At 43.5% G+C, this 17281-nt stretch overlaps 1 protein-coding gene across 1 annotated transcript in view; it reads left to right on the top strand.

The window, feature by feature from the left end:
* Positions 1 to 17281, top strand: part of LOC147718609 (COMM domain-containing protein 5-like) — a 147573-nt gene that overhangs the window by 16211 nt on the left and 114081 nt on the right. The window lies entirely within an intron of this gene.

Here is a 17281-nt window from a genome sequence, read left to right as displayed (position 1 = left end):
TTTTGATTATGGCGGATTTCATTTTAATGATCCCCCTTAAAGTGCTCTTCAGTGCTTCCCAACGTGTCAGATCAGTGGTGTCACCCTTCTTGTTGGTTTCCAAATAGTCTTTTATGGCAGTTTCGATGGTTTTTCTATACTTTTCCTTTTCAAGGACTTCCTCGTTAAGGCGCCGTAGAGATTGGCGGAGTGTTGGCTTTATATTAGATATGGAGAGTGTGATGCAGGAATGGCCTAATACAACCCTTGGTTCTATACTCGTTTCTTCAGTTCTGGCGATTGCATTCTTTGTAATGAATAAATAATCAATTCGGGAGAACGAGTCGTGGGGGGGGGGGGGAGTAAAATGTGTATTCTCTCCCATCCGGATTCAATAAACGCCAGGTGTCTTTCAGATTAAACCTGCTGCAGAGCCTAATGAAGGCTTTGTGTGACTTATTACTGCGGAAGGTGCACTTGGAGTCCCTGTCGAGGATAGGGTCAGAGGAGAGATTAAAGTCCCCCGCTAATATGTGCACTGCTGTATCAGGGATAGTGTCTATCTGCTTTGTGAGTTCCGACCAGAAAGCAAGGTCACTTGTGTTTGGGGCATATACATTTGTAACGTAAAATTCGGTACCATCCTTAAGTAATTTTGCTGAGACCCACCTCCCCTTTGAATCAGCTACGGAGGAAACCAAGTCTACATTGGATCTCCTAGATATCAAAGTGAGAACACCATTCTTTTTTCCGATTGCTTCCGACCCCACCACCTCTGTGAAAAACTTGTTCCTAAGCGTGTAGAATTGTTTGGTGTCTTGTTTGGTCTCTTGTAATAAAACAATATCACCTTTCTGCCTGCGTACGTAGTCTAGGATTTTCTGGCGCTTGACGGGCTGATTAATGCCTTTCACATTGAGGGAGAGAATTTTCAGATTACCTACGGACATTTCACCCACGGGTGTATTAATTGTGGACAGTGGCATGGGGGCATAGAATAAGATCAGTGATGCCATGCGTCAAGACAAATGTCAGAATGTCGTGTTGAAGAACCCATGTATAAGCATCTTGGGACCATGTTAAGCATCAACCTGACCTGCCTGAGCCGGACAACAACCGTCATGGGGAAAGTAGTTGATTGCAGGAAAATCACCAGTGTCACAATAGTATTGAGAATGTGTGAGCTCTGGCGGCGGTGTGCAACATCTCGAGGATTCATATACACATGCATAAATAAAAGCAAAACTAATCATGAAGACAATTGCAAAAATCAAAAAGAAGAAAAAGGACAGACCTTTACCACACCCTTTCCCCCTCCCCCACCACCCCACGACCCCAACCCACCCATCCCACCCCAAACATAGATGTAGGGCAAGGTGATTAGGTGAAAACAACAACCGCACCACCACCTCCGTGGCAACCGACGTAACATTTCAAGTATTGGAAATCAGATCATTTCCCGAACATCTAGGAGTAATAACAGCTCTCGTTTGGCAACAATTGTTGACAATTCTTGTTTTTTACCAACCAGGTTATGAATGAGTCTTTGAAATACAGCCGCTGCTGACGCCAAATGAAATTGATTTGGAAACCCCAAAATGTGTTATAAATGCCGCATATTTCCTGGATGTGAATATTTGGTGATATTCGAATGATAGATCTATGGTGGAGAATCACTTCACATCCTTGTGACACATCATCCTTTCATTGATTTTAGGCAAAGAAAAATGATCCATCACCGTGTTGTTATTTAAGTGGTGCAAATCCTCACATAAACAAATCTCATTAATTCTTCTTTCTACAACAAAGGGGGAAATTCACTCTGAGGATTCCACTGCTTCGATTACATCAGCTGCAACCAGTTTTTCCAGCTCCTTCGATACGTCCTCCCTTACCATAATCAGAATATTCTTTACCTTCTGAACCTTAGGGGATGCATTATCCTAAAGGACATTCTAAGCTCAAACTCTACCAGATTACCTAATGTCTATTCTTGCTGAAAATATTTGGACATTTTCCCAGCATGGCTGCTCCAATGGTAACCTCCACAACCAAAACTTTTTCTCACTGTTAGGACGATATGCAAATTCCCTTGATCGAACCAACCCAAAACTGAACATCCTTTCCTTACTACAAAGAGTTTTCCCATTGCACTCCTGCTTTTGTTCTTAAAGGTCAACCACTGGAAACCAAATCTATCTATTTTCTCTCCACTGTATCCTTCAGGCTGTATGTCTGGTTTCAAAAGGTGTATACCAATTATGTTGACAAACTTCTCTTTCCACACCCCCTCATTTACAATGGCATAAGGCAAACCAGAATCTGTACATTTTGAGCTCATTACCACCAATCGTCACATTATATTCAGGTTTGTTTTCCCTCATGGTATCACTAACGTTCAACACCAATTTGTCACACACATTCATAACATTGCAAGATTCCATTTAATTTCCTGAATCAATTCGTTCTAAACTTCTTGCTTCATCATAAACACACGTCACATAGGTTTGATTATTCCTACAAACTGTTGCGTAATGACCCACAGTACCCAGCTGCTATATTTCTATTTCAATTCTGGATAGTTCTTGCTGTAAGCTAAATGTTCCTTGTTGTCACAACAAACATTTAGTCCCTTGTTTCAAAACTGGTTTATCTCTGGTTTGGCTCTGTCTATAGTATGATCTGGCAACTTGCTCACAGTGTCATATTCTTTATCATTCTTTATCATTTTGCCTTAGAGCATTTACACACCCGCCAGACATTTCAGTTTTCCGAGCGATAGCCAAAACACCCTCAAGTAGAGAGCCCCCACTAACCCATAAGCGTTCCTCAATGGATGGATTGCTTTCATGCATGACTAACTGGTCTGTGGCTAAATCCTCATTTATTACCCCAAATTTTAAATCAAAGCCATTTTAAATCCACCACAAAATTATCAACAGGTTAATTCTTTCCATGTTTCCTCTGAAAGAATTGGTATATTGTAATGGCAGTACAATCTTGTGGTGCAAAATAGGTATGCAGATCTTTTATCGTTGCACCTTAAACATTATTATCCCCAATCATAGTTACCTTAGACATGTGGTTGTAAGTTTTGAAACCACGAGGCCCCAACAATTGTACAAATATTCTCTTCCTTTGTTCCACAGATATATCCTTATCTTCATCTATAGCTTCAATATTGTTCACCAAATAGTCCTTCCATTATATCCATTTTATAGAAGTTTCTGACACCCCCCCCCCCCCCCCCCCCCCAGGACCAAAAGCAAAAAACTACAAGGTGATGGATGAAATGTTCAAATTAATCTCAGCCACTGGCAACTGCTCGGACCGCATCACAATTCATAGTTTTTGCCCACCATGCCAACTCAGTTTGGACCCAGCTATATGCCAATCAGTCTTGATGCTCCTCATGTGAATAGTCCAGCCCAAACCGCCAAGTCAGGTCCTCCCTGAACCGGAACACAAGCAATCTAGGACTATTTTCGTCCTCGTTAGGGGTCTTCCGCTAGATATAGCTTGCTTCCAGTGGCAAAGTGAGCCTGGAACCCACGTCTAGCCATACCTGGCGCACTTGGGGGCGTCAAATGAAAAAAACAACAAGGTAATGGATGGGGTGCTTGAATTAATCTCAGCTTCTCGCAGTCACTTGGGCCGCATTCCAGTCCATCGATTTTTGCCCACCATGCCACCACAGTTTGGACCCAGGCCTTATGCAATCAGTCTTGACTCTACTCCTCATGGGAACAATCCAGCCCAAACTGCCAGGCCAGGTCCTCCATGAGCTGGAACACAAGCAACCTAGGGCTAGTTTGGCCCTAGTTAGGGCTCTTCAGCTAGGTATAGCTTGGTTCCAGTGGCATTGTGAGCCCAGGACCTCCGTCTGGGCATACCCAGCTCAACTTGGAAATCAGAGGCAAAAAAGCCTCAAGGTGATGGATCAAGTGCTCAAATTAATCTCAGCTACTGGCAATCACTCAGGGCCGCATCCCAATCCATCGTGTTTAGTCCACCATGCCACCTCAGTTGGACCCAGTCAAAGACAAATCTTGACCCCGCTCCTCATGGAAACAGTCTGGCCCGAACTGCCAGACCAGGTCATCCCTGGACTGGAACACAAGCAACCTAGTGTCTGCAGGGCTCGACAAACCTGAAAAATTGTACTAGTCCTGCAGGTCTAGTACCTTGAAAAATCTCCTCGACCTAACAGTAACCTACTTGACCTCTATCTCTGAAAGCGGAGCAAATGTGACAAGATAACAACATTTAAAGGCATCTTTATTGCTCATTTGCTTTGTGAGCAAAAAAAGGCCTTTAAATCTTGTTATCTTGTCACATTTCATCTGTTTTCAAAGACGGAGGATAAAAGTTAGTATGTTTTTCTACTCGCCAGAAAGGGCCAGTAGGACCTAAAAATAGCTCGACCTCACAAAATTTACCTCGCAAATGCGAGCGGTCGAGTGGATTTGTCCAGCCCTGGTCTGAGAATAATCAAGCATTCCATCCATCACTATGTTGTTGTAGTTGCCGCCCTAAGAGCAACAGATATACCCAGATGTTGGTCCCATGCTCATTGAGCCACTGGAATCCATCTTTACCTGGCTGACGAGCCCATACTGAGGGCAAAACTGGTCCTAGGTTGCTAGTATTGTGGTTCAGGGAGGACCTGGCTTAGCAGTTCAGGCTGGACTGTTTCCATTGAAGCAAGGTCAAGATTGATTTGCATATGGCGGAGTCTAAATTGAGGTGGCATGGTGGGTGAAAAATAAAGGATTGGGATGCGGCCCAAGTGATTGCCAGTGGCTGAGATTAATTCACGTATTCCTTTCATAACTTTATTGTGTTGCAGTTGCCACTCTAAATGTGCTCAGACATGGGTCCCATGCTCACTATGCCACTGGACTCAAACTATGCCTGGCCGAAGAGTCCATAATAATAAAGAAACTGGTTCCAAGTTGCTTGTTTTTGGTTCAAGGAGGAACTTTGCTTGGCAGTTCGGGCTGCACTGTAGCGGGGTCAAGACTGATTTGCATATGACAGTCCAAACTGAAGTGACATGGTGGGTGATAAACAATGGATTGGGGTGCAGCCCAGAGCTTTTGCCTGTGGCTGAGATTGTGTCGATCTTGAGATGTAAGTAACGTAGGTTCACCTCAGCCCACAATGCAATCCACAAAAACTAAGGTTACACGAATCCTTCTTCCAATTAAAGTCTGTTCAGTTTCTTGCAATTACTCATCGTCAGTTTGTCATGTATAATGTGTTACACAGCATGGAAGGGTAACCCCATCCACCATGTGTGTGCTATAAATTCTAGCCTACCCACCACACTTCTAAATTCTTTTCTGCCTATCAGAACGAGGAACATGGAAGTGCTGGACCCCTGCCGGGCTTGGGTCTCCTAGGCAAGAGAGCCCATGCTCTCCCTTGCGCCTGGCATAAGAGGGTCAAGTATGCACAATGCAGAGTAAGAGCTGTAGGGGACAAGTGGTAGAGTTTGACCCTGCTCCCAGGAGGATATCCCAGAGATATAGCTAGAGGCATGCTGCCGATAAGGGGATCTGCTTTGGTGTGCGATTGCCGGACTGACCTGGAGGACGAGTCGGGTCTTAGTCCTGGCTGTTGACCAGTAGCATGCAGAGTTTCTGATACAAAACTGTAGCCTTTGGGGGAGACTGGCGCATTGAATGTAATCTGACGCATACCCGATAATGTGGATTGCGGCGTATGCGGAGATTCTTTCAAGTTAATTAAAAAACTCCTGATTCCCGATCCATGACCTGCGGGGGAGTAAGGCACACTGGTGAAGTTAAGGCACATGTGTGGGTATGGAGAGGCTGCACATGTAAGCAATGATTGTATACTTTTGCAGTCTCAGAGGTTTATTAATTCTTTTATAAAAAGCGCACACACTCAGAGTATTTAATGAAGTAATATGAGCTGAGACTTTGCTGCAGGTTTAACTCAAGGTATTGGAGGAAGAGACTCTCAAGAAAAGAGAGGGGTCCTACTCACCAAAGGCGCAGGACACCAAATTGACACCAAGTCAGAAACAAATTCCCTTTAGAATTTCTCAAAAGCATACCATTATGTTTACACACCACATTCAAACCGAATCAAACAATCACCAACAAATATAGCAGTAGCCAAAAAACGTATTGTTCCTGAACAGAGCATGCCAGGAGGCTTTTAAGTCCCGGTAGTTTGTCTCTGCATTTGGAACGAGTGGTGGACTAAGAAGTTCTGTCAAAATAGTGGGAATCAACCCATCTTAAATTAAAGACAGACCCATTTGAGCCTGCGAGTTGTGTTGGCCTAAACTATGGGCACCAGTGATAGGTGGTTCTAGCCTCCATTTCTTATTATTGCAGATTACACAAAGCAGAAGATTTGGAATCTTGAGGGGAGTTCATTTATCTCTTTGACAAAAATCCTCCCATCACGAATTTGGAGCAGTGGTGAGATTTTATGTCTGCCTTTTCATCCTCTATACATTGTGGAGAAATGAACAAACAGAAAGATCGGGTGTGCTGGAGGTGCTCGGTCCCTGTTTAGACAACCTTCACTACCAGCTGTTGTTGAAAGTGCTGGGCGACATCTCATGATTAAGCCTGAAGAAGGTGGTCGGATCTGCTTGTACCACCAAAACGCGTCGCTTCTTGATTTTTAGAACTACCAAACTACAGGGGTTCCTACGAACAAAACAATAGAAGGATACTACCATATGTTGAACTTCTTATGACTATTGGTTTGGTGGTTGTGTTTATTTATTTGCACTTTGATATTATTTGTAGTTTTTCATATCTTGTGTGGTATGAGATATTTTATTAATATGTGCTGCAAACATTTATTGTATTGCTTATTTTCTACATTTTAATCTTTTAAACTTATTGAAGGAACAATTAAATATCGTCTGCAGGCTCTACATTTATTCGCTGAGTCCCATTTTATGAGGATAAATGCTTCCAAAAGCAAAATTATGTGCATTTCAGGAAAGAAGAAATCCAGGTCAGAAAACTTTGGATGGTCTATTGGTGGCCAGAAATTAGAGGTAGTTAGATCTTATACTTTTTTAGGTAAAATAATTTCGGCCAATTTGAGTGAGAAGCCCCATATTGATCATAACTCGCGTAAAGCCGTTGCACATGGCAAAGGTTTGTGTTCCCTTTACTTTGCTACAGGGAAAAGACATTTTTCTTGTTTACTAGAGGTGTTTAGGGCAAAAATTCCTGCAACGCTTCTATATGGAATAGAACTGGTAGAGCTGAAGTATTGGGGTTTCTGTCACACAGTTGAAGGAAAATTATTAAGATCTTTATCTACTCTTAACACAGCTTGTTCGCTGGCCGCATGGAGGCTTGAATTCGGCCTTAGGAGTAGCTGGGTTCAGGGATTGTGTGCTTTGGTTAGATGGGTGGCCAGTTTGGCTAGAGGAGAACCGGGATCATTGAGAGCTCTTCTTAAAGGAGAATTGTTGGGCAGCTTTAAAGAGTTTTCTCAAATAGTTAGGAATTTTAGAAAAGCTGTGACACTTTTAGAGTTGGATGAAAGTACTCTTTTTACAAATTCTCCGACTCGGCTAAAATCCCTGCTGAAACAGGCTTCGTGGGAACTCTGTTTCAAATTGGATAAGAATGCTCTACAAGAAAAGAGGGGATGTGATCTCCTTTTTAATACTTATTCAATAAAGCTTGCCCAACCGTATGTCACCAGGAATATTCCACATGGAGTTCGAAGACTATGGTTTCTCCTAAGACATGATTTATTACCTTTAAATCTCCTTTTATCAAAATGGTATGGATCTTCTTCAGTATGTAACTTATGCAATATGGCTGTACAGGATCGAACCCATGTGTTTTTATGTCCCGCATTGTGCTCTTTGCGGTTGAAATGGTTAAAGCCGATTTGTCTTCAACTAGGCATTTTTAATGTGAACATCTTTTTACAGGCTTTGTATTTTCCCCCAAATGAAATGTTCTGCTTCTATATTTTTAATTTTTTTTAAAGGTTTTTTAGCTATTTATTAATGAAATATGGAGGTGTTTGCTGCTGATTATCTTGTCTGATGTTAATTGTTGTAAACTGTCTTTTGGTTTTCTATGTATCCTATCCTATTTCCTTTTGTGTATTTGTATTATGTATTTTATGTGGCCCTCTTTTGAGAGCCAAAACATAATAAATAAAATTGAATTGAACAAATAAATAAACATTTGCATATTCGTTTTTTTGCTACCTATATATTTGTTGGTGATTGTTTGCCCGTGTTTGAACTTGATTGGAGGAAGTGAGACAAACTTTTTCTGTAGCAAATGCTTACAGTTTTTCAAGATGTGCAAGCATTCTATGAAAAAAAAGGGTTTCAGAGTTCTTCTTCCTCTCTTTCTCCCTCTAGGAGCAAGAAGCCTAGACAGGAGGGATGCTCCCTGCAGGCTAGCATTAGGAAGATTGTACTGGAGACCATGTCTGGCCTTAGTGTTCCTAAATCAGTGACTCCAGATAATGACCAGAATGCTGACATCTACAGCTGAGGAGGAGAGTGAAGAACCTCTACCTTCTCAGCAAAAAGGAAAATACATTGACGGGGAGATGCTTCTTGAGATTCTGACCAGGAAGATGCACAATATGAGATTCCCAATGGAAGAGTTACTTAGCACCTCTACTGAACCAGTATTGAGACAGTTTAAACAGCCAACTGCTTTGGGGCTCCCAATACATCACCATGTGGCTGATTTAGTGAAAAGAGAGTGAAAGGATCAAGACAAAATGATGTGCCCAGATTTGTGTCCAGTCAGTATTCCTTAGAGGATATAGATAAGCCCATGCCTCAATCAGTGTCAGTTGATTCGTTTATGCCAGTTTGGTCAGACAAACCTCAGTGGTGGAGGAGCTTATCTTGAAGGACCAAACGGAGAAAAAGATTTATACTGCATGAAAGAAATCTTATGCAGGAATATATTTGGCAAGTGCGTGCTGGAATTTAAGTGGCGTACACCAAGCTATCTATAAATATCGCATACTAAAAGTCTTTTCAAGGCAGCAAAGGAAGAGGCCGAGTGTTCTTTGTTGCTGGAAGTGTTGGAGAAGCAGGTGGAATTCTTATCATACATTCCTTGTAACAATGAGCTTTGACCAGGACAGAAGGAACGACAGTTTGGGCCCAAAAGAATCTTTATCTGAAGGAGTGACACAAGTTCAGTAGCCTGGAGTATGCTCTTTGAAGGAAGCAGACTGTTTGGAACAGATCTGAAAATAAGCTGCACAAGACTTTCAAGGAGAAGCAATATTCTTTGTCCTTTTAACAAAATGTTGGTGGCTCATCGATCCTTGTCTTTAAAGTCTCACTTTTGTCAGCCCTCAAGGTCTGAGAAACAACAGCAATATTCCTTTTTCAAAAGGCAAAGAGGAAAGGGGAACAGAAGCCAAGGGGAACAGAAAGGAAAATCGGGATCTCCCACCAAGCACCAGCACTCCTGACTCTGCCACACGAAACTCTCCTCAACGAGTGAGAGTAAGAATACAATTTTTCCAAGAAGCCAGCAGTCCAAGAAGATATTGAAAGCGGAACTTCATAGTTTGCTGATGAAGGGAATGGTTGTCCCAGTCCCGAGAGAAGAGAGGGGCATACAATTGTATTCAAGGAGCTTCCTAGTCCCCAAACCTTCAGGAAAATTCAGTTTAATTATAGACTGAAGCAGAGGGAATAAGTCGATAAGGACAATTCCATTCAAGATGGAAACTTTAAAAAGATAATTTAAATCCTGGACAAGGCATTCATGATGACAATGGATCTTACCAATGCCAACTTCCGCATCCCTAACAGCAAGAAGCATAAGAGGTTTTTCATGCTACTTTCAAGATACGCCCCCATGCCTACAAATGCCTCCACAACACCGGACCCCAATATCTCAACAATAGAATCTACTTCCACATACCCAAGAGGAACCTCCAATCCTCCGACCAAGCCCTTGCCAAACCCCCGCACATATGCAGAGTACGGTGGACGGGTGAAAGAATCTTATCCTACATCGCGGCCAAGACCTCGAACAAGCTCCCGATCAACATCAGACGCACCCCCATCCTGCCCATTTTCAGGAAGACCCTAAAGACCTGGCTCTTCGACTGACCAGAGTTGTTTCCACCCATCCCTCCCCCAGAATCTGGGAAGCAAGGAGGCTCAGGGAAAATGGTCCACAATCAGCAAGATAAGGGCATACATTTGGAACGAATTATAAGAGATACTGCAAGCAATCCTGTACTTCAGAATGGGCATTCCAAATCATCATGTGATTATCAGGACAGACAGCACAACAGCAGTGTCATATGCGAACAGACAAGGAGGAAGCAAAGTCTGCATCTCTGTCTGGCGACACTGAAAATTGGAGGTTTGGGAGAGAGCATCTCCTTTCCCTGAAGGCAACTCCTCAGGTGAGAGGGGACTATAATAGCAGACAGACCAAGCTGTGTCTTTTCATCTTCCCAAATGTATCCTCTCACGCCACTGTTGTTCTCCCAAATATTCTAGAGGTTCTGGGAGCCATTAGGGTTTTCTAGACCTTTTTGCTTTTGGAAAAGACACTCAGCTACTGAGGTTCTTCTCTCAATATCCGGATTCAAGAGCATGTGTGGGGGTAGGGAGGTGGGAGGTAAATGCACTATCTTCACCATGGCCTCTTGATCTAACGTATGGATTCCTTCCCATTTCACTCCCCCCCCCCCCCCCCCACCCCCCCAACCCCCAAGGGTGCAGAGTGAAGCAGAGAAATCATAGTGGCAATCTCGTTTTGGCCCTCTTGCTTCTGGTTTCCCCTCCTAAGGCCAATCTTCCTCCCTGGAGATCCCATTGTTTCTCTGTTCTCCCAGATAAGTAGGCTGTCTCACTTTTCAGGAGCTGACCCTTTCGGTATGGAGTTTGAAATAATTGGGATTTGCAGGAGAGGAGTGCCAGAACATATAGCAGGGATCATACAGGGGCCTGACACCCCTCTATTTTGAAGTCTTACAACAAACACTGAAGTAATTTTCAGGAATTATGTTCCTCTCACTCTAGGTCAGCATTAGAATGTGACATTTCTGATTTTCTACAATTGTGTGCTAGATGGGGGTCCAGAAGCAGTTGGCTTGAGGGAACCAGTGGGCAGCCATCAAAGCCTTTAGAAAGCCTTGGCTGAGTTCTAGCGAAGACTTTGATTTAGTGGTGAGGCTCCTGAAGTGTTTTTATTACAAGACACTTCTCTAGATTTGATATTTCATCTTGGGACCTGCTTCTGGTCCTTATCTGGCTCTGCATGAAGTACCCATTGAACCTCTGATTTCGGTTGATTTAAAGTACTTGACTTTAAATGTGGCATTTTTAGTTGCAATCTCCTCAGTGAGAAGGATTGGGGAACTTGGTGCATTACTATGTATTAAAGCTCCTGGAGGACGAAGTTTTGTTTAAACCCATTGTGTGCGCAGGATGGAATAGTTCCGGCCTGCACCACAATGCTCGTGTTCCTAGATCGGAACCATTCTGTCCTCTGCATATGACCACCAAATCACTGTGCTCTAAACAACAGAGGGGTTTTCATTTTTGTTTTTGAACAACAGGAGTTGGGGAAGAGCTTCCTCAACCTCCCTTTCTTTTTTCAGTGACGTCATTACACTGAAAGTAAAATGAGACAATTGTCTCACTTCACTTTTACTGCTTCTTTGCTCGCTGGGCTATCTCAGCCCCCGAGCAACGAAACATACGGAAGAGGTATTGATGGAAAGGGAAGAATCTCCACCCATGCAATGGTATCCTTCCTTAGTGGATCCCTGCCTGAGGGCCGCCGGAGGAGGTCAAACCCCATGCAGGGATTCTCAGAGAAGTGGGAGTGGCCCCTTGGGCAAGGGCCTTTGCTCCCCCAAAATATTTTGGACCCGTGGGGTCAGATGGGGGCAATAGCTCCTGACCTGCCACCTTCCCCAGGGTTGGCAGAAAGTACACTAGGCATCAGGGATTTTTGATTTTTTTTTAAACATAGGGGTGGGGTCTGGCCAAAATGGCCATGCCTATGATTCCCCACACTCCCCCTCCACCCCCCCTCCCAAAGTAAAAAGGACAGTCTTTTTTTTCCCCACAGGGGCAGATGTGGGTTATTGCCCCCTGATCTGTTGGTTTTTTAAAATAAAAAACGGCTTGGGCTGCCCGCAATGGGCATGCCGAAGCCTCCAACTCCAAACACTAATAAGAAAAGTGTTTCTGAAACCCGGGGGAGTGGGGGGGAGCAGAAAACCCAATAGGAACCAGGGATTCTTTTTTTGAATGCGTAGGGGTGTTGGCTGCCCTAAATAAGCACACCCCCCTCCCCCAAATCAAAAGGAACAGTCTTTCTGCCAGGGGGGACAGAAAACCCACTAGTCACCAGGGATTTTTTTTTTTTTAAGAGAGGAGTGGGGGGACTGGTAGGTTTACTTGGATGGCTATCAAGCCTGGGAACAAAAACCCAGGTGTCACCACTATCTATCACAAAGCAACCTGTTTTTGCAAAGGAGGCTCCTTCGTTTTTGTCTCGAGCTCGGCGGCCATTTAGGGAAACCTACTAAACCCAGACATTTCTGAAAACGAAACCCCCAAACCCCCGGAGGAGTCCAGGGAGGTGTGGCTAGCATGGATCGCCCAACTTTTTCTTACCCAGTATTACATGCAAACATCAAATTTAACTAAAAACATCACATTTTCCTCACATGTCTGTGTGGGAAATTTGAAGGATCACCTCACCAGCACAAATTTCCTACCACCCAGCGTTCCCCTCGATCTTTTGATAAAAATTATACCTCACTTTTGTGGGTGCAGAGTCAGCCTAAAAACGTATAAAATGTCTGCCCTAATGGACACGCTTTTGTTGCCCCTCAGTGTTTTATTTTATACATTTTTAAACTGACTGCTTTTGGCACCCACACATGTGAGGTATCATTTTTATCGGGAAACTGAGGGGAACACTAGGTGGTAGGAAATTTGTGCAGGCACTCTGATCCTACACAGAAATGTGAGTAAAATGTGTTTTGCCTAACAAAATTTGAGGTTTGCAGGGGATTGTGGGTAAGAAAATGTTGGGGGATCCATGAGAGCCCCTGGGTGCCTAGGTTTCAGAAATGTCTGGGATTAGTAGTTTTACCTAGATGGCCACCAAGCCTGGGAACAAAAACCCAGATGCCCCCTTATCTAGCACAAAACAACCTGTTTCAACAAATGAGGCTCCTGCGTTTTAGTCCCGAGCTCGGCAGCAATCTAGGGAAACCTACGAAACACAGGCATTTCTGAAAACTAGACTCCCGGAGGAGAACATTTTTTAGAGGTCGAAAAAATGTAGGTCACCTAGCATCTGCATTGCTCACCCTCTCAGAGGAGTGGTGCAAGAAGACCATGCTTTATTTTAATGAGGAAATCAAAACCATCGAAATGACAATTTTGACAACCCTTTTCATCAATAAGACCATCATGGAAGGCATTTTTGTAGGCTAGGAGTAGCAATGTATTTTTCATGAAGATACCCATAAAGATCTTGTTAGCCTCTTGGGTGATATTAAGGCTATGTCTTGCTGTGGTAACCTGTTGGTGCTTCAGTGCTAAGTGTTCAACTGCTTCCTTGTACTGCAGGGTTCCTTATCACATCATTTCAGTATACCTCCATTTTAGAATCACTGAAACAAGCTTGGATAACACCATTTGAAAAACTCTCCATTGACTCTTAACACTTTTTTGAGGTGTCCACCAAATTCAGACATCCCCTTTACCCTCGAAATTTTGGATGAAATGGCTCCAAGGCCATGTCTATTACTATTTTTAGAAGTGGCCTTTCAGCCAGGATATAAAGCACAGACTACGTGAATTTAATAAGTTTTCTTGAATTCCTGTGCTTTTCATATTGCACAACTCGACTGATTTCAACATTCTGGATCACAATTTGTCTCACCTAGCCCAAGTTGATTGGGTGTGCAAGCGGTAAAGCAATGGTGTAATATGTTCAAAATCGCACTGAGTGGCATGCAATCGTTGTAATCCCTATCAGTCTTTTGGGAACATGGAGGTTTGGCTGTTGACGTTTCTCTTTGCCTGTTTTGTATTGGGAATTAAGATCTATATGCCGATAGAACATTGGCTGCTCAGATCATATTTATAGAACTTCACATTATTGTACAAAAGACTGCAATGTTATGGTTCTTAAAAATGAGCCCTGATTCTGCCACCAACTGTAATCCACTCCTTGACACAAAGCCATCTTCTGTGTTTTCTCAGGCATGTTCTGCACACAAACCTCCTTAAGCTGTACTGTGCGCATATACTCAAGCATGCCCTGCAAACCCTCCACCTGGTACAGCAGAACCAAAACCACAGTCGCACTATGGAAAGAATCACAACTGAACTCACTACACTGGTAGTAAGTGATAGAAGAAGAAACCCAGCATCTGGAATAAAGGGCTCGGGCATGGTTGAGGATATGCCGTAGAAGGAGGTCACAATGTAAATGTAAATGTAGTAGTATTTGTATAGCGGCCGAATCGACCCCCGAAGAGGTATCTCAGCGCTTGTACGCATACCGCTGTGGAACCCTTCCTGGCTTTTCCCTGTGAAGTGCCCCCTTCTGGGCACCCCCAAGGTGAAGCCAGGCATACTAGCGTTGTTGGGGCCGTTGTGGAGATTAAGCAAGCTATTGCCCAGAGTTGCAGAGTGGGACCCATGATTAGAATAGGCACCGAGGCGAGAATGATCAGGTCTGCGGAAATTGAGCCCAAGACCCGCCGAGGTGGGAATTGAACCCTGGTCCCGGGCTAGACCTCTGCATCAGGGTCTGTCGCTCTAACCGTTGAGCCACACTTCTTCACAATAAGGAAATAATTGTATCTTCTCCTTCCCTTTTGCTGCCTCAGACCATTGTCTTTCAGAAACTCCTTGCATCTTCCCCAGGACTTTAAGTGGGATGGAAAAAGTGTGTGGGGGTGGGTGGGTTGGCGAGTAAAAGGGGCATTGCCCACGAAGCATATCTTGGAATCCTTTCCTATGTAATTAAGAGCACGGCCTAAACGCATGTAAACTATAGTGTGACATCTGACCAGTATTTTGTGCCCTTTTATGAGCAACAATCACAGCCATGTACCTAAACTGAACCGAATCTATTTGTTTACCAATGCTTGTTAGCAGTGTCAGACAACGGAGCAACAAAGATTTTTTTTTTTAATAATTAGAATCAAAAATGTTTACATTCTGAAAATATGAGACTGTGAGTTAAACATTACTGAGGTGTGTGGATCGATGTGGCCTTCAGAAGGTCACAATCACTCCTGTTCTCCTCTTCAAGGTGCTTTGCTCTGTAGCCACTCTGAAATTCAGCCTTTTCTCCCCACATCTGTCTGAAATCATTGATAAAAGCTATGCATATATGTGCTGCTAGTCTAGAATAAAGTATTTTTAAGCTTCTCACTATACCTTAACGCAGGGGTCTCTAACCTTTTCTTGAATAGGAGTTATTTCTGTTCAGTGATACTCATCGATAGCTATTAATATTATTAGTATTGTAATACTGACTACATGAAAAAAGATTACCTTAGAGGCCCCATATGCAAGATTGCTGCTGCCAGTGATCACTTCAGTGCACTAGGCATGGTTGCCAGAAGTAATATAGAAAGGCTTCTGTCCATATGTTAGGCCTTTACATGGGTAATACAATACAGCCATAGCTGCAATGCCTCGACCACCAAGGTAATAACGTTAGTAAAAAGTCTCCCCAATGTCCTATGATTTCTCACTCCAATATCAGCTTTAAATATATTTTGGAAATTCAGCCATTATTCACTGAAGATAATCTGGGATTTTCCAATTTCTCTCCTCCAGTCTTGGGCAAATCTGACAGATGCCCTGTCTCCCACACCAGACGGTTCTGGAAGAGTCCCTAACACTCATGGTGTGTAGAGCTCCAGGGTACATTGGTCAATCCAGGGTCTTTCAGGCCGGCTGCCTCACGCATCCAGCGGGCATGATCTGGGGTGTGGTTAAGCAGTACCAGCCAGCATGGTACAGTTAGTCACATTGATGAGTGGTATGGAATATGGATCCTTAGAGGATTGAGGTTGTTCATATCCTGAACTTTCTCTCAGAGCTGGCTGGGAATGGAATGGGGCATGTGCAACAGGTAATTCATTCTATCCAGCATGACATTTGCTAATCAATGAACATCTGGCTGGGGAACACCTAATTGTGTGTACACTGCTTCTCGGGACCTTCGACTTTTCCTTCCCTTAGTACTGAAATATTCTGAACTCTGATAGTTAAATTGGATTTTGAAACTCTCTTTGTTATTTCCCAGGAACGAGCTATTACATAGGAAAGAGCTTTCAGCAAGGCTTGTCATGCTTCCCTTTTTGGTTTCTTATAGCAGAATTTCAGACAATTAGGTACTGGATATCACAGGCAGGATGTTCACTTCAGATGGAATACGGTCTACCATTTTCAGCAGAGCGAAATCCATTACAGAATCAGTAAATGTAGCTCCTACTGCTTTTCCAGGTGGTTCAAAGTTATTCGTTGTGTAGTGCATCAAGGCTAACAAAAACATGACAGTGGAAGTTAGGCCTGAAGGTGTTTCCCAATTACTGATCTTTATCCATTGTGTAATGGGTGCAATGGGCTATGGAGAAAGCTAGTGTGGACAGTTTTGAATTTGTGGCATACTCTGCCTAGACGTCCATGGCTTCAAACGCGTTTTCTTTAGGTGGACATCTGGAAGAGATCATGAAAACAACTGATTGGTTTTCAGAGTCTGCCGTTAAGAGTTTCTCTTTAAATCAGTACAGAAATTAGCTTTACTGGTGATAAGTATTATTTGAACATGCAAAATCCTCGTCTTTGGTTCTTACAAAAAATTAAAATATCCTAGTGAGCATGAAGGAAAGATTCAATTTTATTAAAGACACAGATGTGAGGATTATCCTGCCTGTCACATACAGAGGCGACTCAACACCCCAGGAGCAAAAAGGTCCTTACACATAAGATGTAAGCAGGGTATAGTTCAATCAATCAGAGTACTTGTAAAGCGCGCTACTTACCCGTGAGGGTCTCAAGGCGCTGAGGGGAGGGGGTGCCGCTACTGCTCGAAGAGCCAGGTCTTGAGGAGTCTTCTGAAGGTGAGTAGGTCTTGGGTTTGCCCTAGGTGGGTAGGGAGGGTGTTCCAGGTCTTTGCAGCGAGGTAGGGGAAGGATCTGCTGCCAGAGGTTGTTCGTTGGATGCGGGGAACAGCGGCGAGGGCGAGGCTTACGGAGCGGAGTTGGCGGGTGGGGGTGTAGA

This window comes from Lissotriton vulgaris, chromosome 4_1 (genome assembly GCF_964263255.1).
Source record: "Lissotriton vulgaris chromosome 4_1, aLisVul1.2, whole genome shotgun sequence".
NCBI classification, from domain to species: Eukaryota; Metazoa; Chordata; class Amphibia; order Caudata; family Salamandridae; genus Lissotriton; species Lissotriton vulgaris.
The sequence above is the reverse complement of the archived record's forward strand: the minus strand, read 5'-3'. Positions and strand labels throughout refer to the sequence as shown.